General features: G+C 49.4%; 1 pseudogene; it reads right to left on the minus strand.

Moving 5' to 3' along the window:
• Positions 1 to 1,324: 1,324 nt before the first annotated feature.
• On the minus strand, positions 1,325 to 5,940 carry LOC112632454 (annotated as a pseudogene).
• Between the last annotated feature and the right edge of the window lie 201 nt (positions 5,941 to 6,141).

Genomic DNA, 6,141 nt, shown 5'->3' on the forward strand with positions numbered 1-6,141 from the left:
TTTTTTGTTTTTTTTTTTTTTTTTTGAGACGGAGTCTCGCTCTGCCGCCCTGGCGGGAGTGCAGTGGCCGGATCTCAGCTCACTGCAAGCTCCGCCTCCCGGGTTCCCGCCATTCTCCTGCCTCAGCCTCCCGAGTAGCTGGGACTACAGGCGCCGCCACCTCGCCCGGCTAGTTTTTTGTATTTTTTAATAGAGACGGGGTTTCACCGTGTTAGCCAGGATGGTCTCGATCTCCTGACCTCGTGATCCGCCCGTCTCGGCCTCCCAAAGTGCTGGGATTACAGGCTTGAGCCACCGCGCCCGGCCCCATACCCAGTTTTTAAAGAGTTTTTATCATGGTAGTATGCTGAATTTTATCAAATGCTTTTTCAGCGTTAGTTGAAATGATCACATGGTTTTTGTCCTTCATTCTGTTGATATGATGTATCACATTGATTGATTTGCATATGTTGCCCAGGCTGGTCTGGAACTCATAGGCTCAAGTGATCCTCCTGCCTCGGCCTCCCAAAGTGCTGGAATTTACAGGTGTGAGCCACTGCACCTGGCCCAGTCTGTGGTTTGTACTTTCTTTGTTGTTGTTGTTGTTGTTGTTGAGACGGAGTCTCACTGTGTCGCCCAGGCTGGAATGCAATGGCACGATCTTGGCTCACTGCAACCTCTGCCTCAGCCTCCTGAGTAGCTGGGACTACAGGCAACTGCCACCACACCTGGCTAATTTTTGTATTTTTAGTAGAAATGGGGTTTCACCATCTTGGCCAGGCTGGTCTTGAGCTCCTAACCTCATGATCCACCTGCCTTGGCCTCCCAAAGTGCTGAGATTACAAGCGTGAGCCACCGCGCCTGGCCTGTGGTTTGTATTTTCTAACAGTGTCTTTGGAAGCAGACATTTTAAAACCTTGATAAAGTTCAGTTTATCAATTTATCCTTTCAGAAAATTATGCTTTAGGTGCCGTATTTAAGACATCTTTGCCTAAGCCAAGATTACAAACATTTTCTATTCTCTTCTGGAAGTTTTATAGTTTCACATTTATATTTATGGTCCACTTTATTGTTTTATTTTCCACTTTTCCCCACACAAAGCATAGGTCATTAATTTTCCCTCTAGGTCTGAACTCAGCACACAGATAGATGGCTTCTCTTCACCCTCTGGGCTGCAGTGTTTTCCAGGCTGCCGCTCCTATGATAATGCTCAGCGTAGAAGGCACTCGGGTCCTGCACCGTGATCCTGGGCCCCATAGGCCCCGTCTCGCTTCCTATAATAATGCTCAGCATAGAAGACACTGGGGTCCTGCACTGTGGCCCTGAGCCCCCCATAGGTCCCATCTCACTCATGCCCCCGGGGCCCAGGAACCCATTCCATGGGCTCCTTGGAGGCTGCGGCCACAGCATCCGCACGTCCTGAAAAGCCCTTGACCGTGGTTGTCTGGAAGGCTTCCACCTTGGTCTTGACTGCGTTCACCCTCTCCAGCACCTTCTCCTGGAGTGATCCCCCGAATCATTTCCATCCTTACTCTTGGAGATCAGGTGCTGGATCCCTGTGATCACCAGAATGCATCTCTCTTTGAGAGTCCAGCCTACTGGGGCAAGCAGGGACAGGACCTTCTCACTCCCAGCAAGACATCTGCGCGTAAGGACTTCCTTTTTCCGCTTGTCTGTTTCCATCTCCTCATCCTTGGGAGGGGACTCTGGGATGGGGATGTCCAGTGGGGCCTGGAGGGAGGTCAGGTCGGCCACACAGAGAAGTCCAAGAGCTGACTCAGGTGTGTGATTTTCTGGAGGGAGGTCAGGTCGGCCACACAGAGGAGTCCAAGAGCTGACTCAGGTGTGTGATTTTCTGCGGCAAGTCTGTGAAGGATCTCCTCCGCCTCCTGGGAGGAGCCCAAACTGAAGGCCTGCACCTGCTTGTGGGCTCCTGGCTCGGCCCCCACAAGGCTCGTCCCCCACAAGGCTTGGCTATGCTGCTCCCAGTTCTGGGTCTCCCACACGCTAGGGTCTATTTTTAGTTAATTTTTGTATATTAACGAGGCATGAATTGATTTTTTTTTTCCCATAGGAGCAGCCATGTTTTCCAGCACCATTTGTTGGAAAGATCATCCTTCTTCCACTGTATCACCTTTGCATCTTCGTAAAAAATCAGTTGTCGACACATATGGATCTGTTTCTGAACTCTCTGTGCTGTTCCACTGATCTATTTTTGTCTTTACATCAACTATCTTGATTACTGTAGCTTTAATACTAAGTCTTGGAATCCCAGCACTTTGGGAGGCCGAGATGGGAGGATCGCTTGAGGCCAGGAGTTTGAGGCTGCAATGATCACACCACTGGACTCCAGCCTGGGTGACACAGTGAGACCCTGTTTCTAAAAAATAAAATAAAAGGCCGGGCGTGGTGGCTCACGCCTGTAATCCTGGCACTTTGGGAGGCCGAGGCAGTGGATCATGAGGTCACGAGTTCAAGATCTGCCTGGCCAACATGATGAAACCATCTCTACTAAAACCTACAAAAATTAGCTGGGCATGGTAGCATGCGCCTGTGGCTCCAGCTACTCGGGAGGCTGAGGCATGAGAATCACTTGAACCCGGGAGGTGGAAGCTGCAGTGAGCCGAGACCGTGTCACTGCACTCCAGCCTGGGTGACAGGGCAAGACTCCGTCTCAAAAAATAAATACATACATACATAACATTTAAAAAAACTTTTAAAGTCTTGAAATCAAGTCATGTTAGTCCTCCAACTTTTTTTTTTCCATTAGACTTACTCTACATCATTTGCATTTCTATACAAATTTTGGAATTCGCTTGACAATTGCTACAAAAAAGACTGCCAGAGAAGTTCAAAGGATTGCTAGTGACTACTATAAGCAACTGTATACAAATAAATTGGAAGATCTACAATAAATGAATAGATTCCTAGACACATACAGCCTACCAAGATTGAACTGTAAAGAAATCCAAAATCTAAACAGACTAATAACAAGTAGTGAGACTGAAGCCCTAATAGTCTCCCAGCAAAGAAAAGCCCAGAGCCCACTGGCTTCACTGTTGAATTCTACTAAACTTTTTTTTTTTTTTTTTTTGAGACGGAGTCTCGCTCTGTCACCTGGGCTGGAGTGCAGTGGCGCGATCTCAGCTCACTGCAAGCTCCGCCTCCCGGGTTCACGCCATTCTCCTGCCTCAGCCTCCTGTGTAGATGGGACTACAGGCGCCACCACCTCGCCCGGCTAGTTTTTTGTATTTTTTAGTAGAGACGGGGTTTCACCGTGTTAGCCAGGATAGTCTCGATCTCCTGACCTCGTGATCCGCCCGTCTTGGCCTCCCAAAGTGCTGGGATTACAGGCTTGAGCCACCGCGCCCGGCCACTTTTTTTTTTTTTGAGACAGAGTCTCGCTCTGTAGCCCAGGCTGGAGTGCAGTGGCGCGATCTCGGCTCAGTGCAAGCTCCACCTCCTGGGTTCACACCATTCTCCTGTCTCAGCCTCCCGAGTTGCTGGGACTATAGGCGCCCGCCACCGTGCCTGGCTAATTTTTTGTATCTTTAGTAGCGATGGGGTTTCACTGTGTTAGCCAGGATGGTCTTGATCTCCTGGCCTCATGATCCACCCACCTCGGCCTCCCAAAGTGCTGGGATTACAGGCATGAGCCACCGCGCCCGGCCTACTGAACATTTTTTAAAGAACTAATACCAATCCTACTCAAACTATTCGGAAAAATAGAGGAGGGGGGAATGCTTCCAATCATTTTATGAAGCCAGTATTATCCTGATACCAAAACCAGACAAAGACACATCGAAAAAAGAACATTAGAGGCCAGGAGTGATGGCTCATGCCTGTAATCCTAGCACTGTGGGAGGCCAAGGCAGGCGATTACTTGAGCTCAGGAGTCTGAGACCAGCCTGGGCAACATGGTGAAACCTCTCTACAAAAAATTTTAAAAATTAGCTGGATGTAGTCGTGTGTGTCTGTAGTATCAGATGTTCAGGAGGCTGAGGTGGGAGGATCAGTTGAGCCGGGAGGTAGAGGCTGTAATGAGCCATGATCATGCCACAGCACTCCAACCTGGGCAACAGGAGACCCTGTCTCAAAAAAAAAAAAAAAAAAGAAAGAAAGAAAGAAAAAACCCACAGACTGGCAGAAAATATTTTCAAAACCTGTATCTGATAAAAGACCTGTATCCAGGCCGGGCACAGTGACTCACACCTGTAATCCCAGCACTTTGGGAGGTGGAGGTGGGTGGATCACTTGAGGTCAGGAGTTCGAGACCAGCCTGGCCAACATGGTGAAACTCCGTCTCTACTAAAAATACAAAAAATTAGTGTCCAGGCGCAGTGGCTCACTCCTGTAATCCCAGCACTTTGGGAGGCCAAGGCGGGTGGGTCACCTGAGGTCAGGAGTTTGAGACCAACCTGGCCAACATGGTGAAACCCTGTCTGTACTAAAAGTACAAAAATTAGCTGGGCCTGATGGCACACTCCTGTAATCCCAGCTACTGAAAGGTTGAGGCAGGAGAATTGCTTGAACCCGGGAGACGGAGCTTGCTGTGAGCCGAGATCTCGCTACTTCACCCTAGCCTGGGTGACAGACCGAGACTCTGTCTCAAAAAAAAAAAAAAAAAAAAAAAAAAGGAAACATGTCCATACAGAGACCGGTACTGAAATGTTGATCGAGGCTTTATGTGTAGTAGCCAAAAATGGAAACAATCCACACATAAACCAACAGGCAGATGGATAAATAATGGCATGTCCCCCTCAAAAGACAGCACACTGTGTGATTTTATTTGTATAAACTCTAGAAATTGCAAACCAGTTCAAACTGACAGGAATCATGTGTGTGGTTGCCTGGGGTAGGGGTGGTGGGCAGGTGGGATCACAGACAGACACACACAGGAAATGGGGGGAGTGATGGAAGGTATATGCTGTCTTGATGGTGGCAATGGTTTCACAGTTGCATATAAAAGTCAAAACATCAAATTGTATCCTTTAAAAAGTGGATTTTATTTTGCATCAGTTGTTTTACAGAGACTACAGGTGCTATTTGGCAAGACTCTAGGGCACACTCACTCACACAAAGCATTAAAGTTTGCTCTCCTCTGGGCACCGGGTCTCCAAGGCTGAGTTCTTCAAGGGCAACCTCTGCAACCTACATCTCCTGAGCCCATGAAATCTGGATGAGCACTTCTTTAAGAAAACCTGTACAAAATTGCACACCCCCAAAACAGAGAGGGGAGTGTCCTCCTGAGGGAAGCCATCTGGTCGTTCCATCAGGAGAGCCTCCAGGGACCTGCAGAGGCGGTGCCACCGCTTAGCTGTCAGGAGGCTTGGGGCCACCAGTGCTGTCCCCAGAAGCCACTAGGCGGTGTCTGAGAGCAATGCTGGAGCAGGGACGGGGCTGGCTGAAGGGAGCTGAGCCCCTTCCCTCAGTCCCTCCACCCGCTCTCTGTACAGTAAGTTGTTTACTGGGCCTCCAGTGGGTCTCGTGGGAAAGGGCCAGAGGGCAGGTGTCCAGGAGGGATAGAGGAGGCAGGAGGACCCAGCACTCGAAGACACTGTCAGCCTGAGCCTTGTTTGCAGAATCCTAGAGCAGCCCCCAGCAGCTCAGAGCAGTTGCTGCCTTTGTAGGGTGATCCCAGTCAGGGTCTCTGAGTGCCCCTGTGTCCACCCCAGAGCACACTCACACCTGCTCCTGCCCCCATTCTGACCCGCAGTTGCTATATATAACTTTGACTGCCAATATCACCCCAGGTTTATGCCTCTTTAGCAGTGTGACCTGGCACAAATTCATTAGCTGCTTCTTCCTCCAGCTGTAAAGTGAAGTGACTGTCATGGAGTCACCTACCTATGCTGGAATTGGCTGCTTTAAACAAATCAACGCCTGTCCAGTGCTCAGAAAAAGGTGTGGCACCCAGGAGGCACCCAGCATACTAACACTCACCATCACCACCACCATCATCACTACCACCATCATCGTCACCATCACCACCACCACGATCATCACATCATCACCATCGACATCACTGCCATCACCACCACCATCATCATCACCAGCATCATCACCACCATCACCATCACCACCATCACCCGCACTACCACCATCACCATCACCACAACTACCACCATCACCATCACATCATCACCACCATCATCACCATCA

This window comes from Theropithecus gelada, chromosome 10 (genome assembly GCF_003255815.1).
Source record: "Theropithecus gelada isolate Dixy chromosome 10, Tgel_1.0, whole genome shotgun sequence".
NCBI lineage: Eukaryota > Metazoa > Chordata > Mammalia > Primates > Cercopithecidae > Theropithecus > Theropithecus gelada.